The sequence below is a fragment of the Phoenix dactylifera genome, unplaced genomic scaffold, assembly GCF_009389715.1.
Source record: "Phoenix dactylifera cultivar Barhee BC4 unplaced genomic scaffold, palm_55x_up_171113_PBpolish2nd_filt_p 000832F, whole genome shotgun sequence".
Lineage (NCBI taxonomy): Eukaryota > Viridiplantae > Streptophyta > Magnoliopsida > Arecales > Arecaceae > Phoenix > Phoenix dactylifera.
The window spans coordinates 157,173-157,635 of NW_024068198.1; the positions used below are offsets into that span (position 1 = coordinate 157,173).

Here is a 463-nt window from a genome sequence, read left to right on the forward strand (position 1 = left end):
GCATTGATGCCCCAAAATAAAATGCTACGAAGCACAGAAACAAATGGATGGATTATTGGAATATGAAAACTAATCAGAAAAATTCAAAATTAAAATAGACTCAAAAACACAGTATGAGAAATATACTGACTATATAGTATCCAAGTCTTGCAACATTTGAGATTGATAAATCAGATAGTCCCTGCAGAAGTATCATATACAAAGATTAAGAAAGATTATTTTGATTTCAAAATTGTGGAAGTGATGTAGTTAGGTTGGCTGTTTACAAAATGGGTAAAAACAGCTGGTGTTTGTCTAATCAGTTCAGTATTATTTACACTCAAAACTCTCACTTGGACCAGTCAATAAAGTCGAAAAAAAAAAGACCGAAAAAAAGGGTCTAATTCTAGACGCCCACCGTGGGGCTCGAACCCACGACCACAAGGTTAAGAGCCTTGCGCTCTACCAACTGAGCTAGACGGGC

General features: G+C 36.3%; 1 non-coding gene across 1 annotated transcript; it reads right to left on the reverse strand.

Moving 5' to 3' along the window:
• Positions 1-390: 390 nt before the first annotated feature.
• TRNAK-CUU lies at positions 391-463 on the reverse strand. The gene has a single exon. It is a non-coding gene; the product is annotated as a tRNA-Lys (tRNA).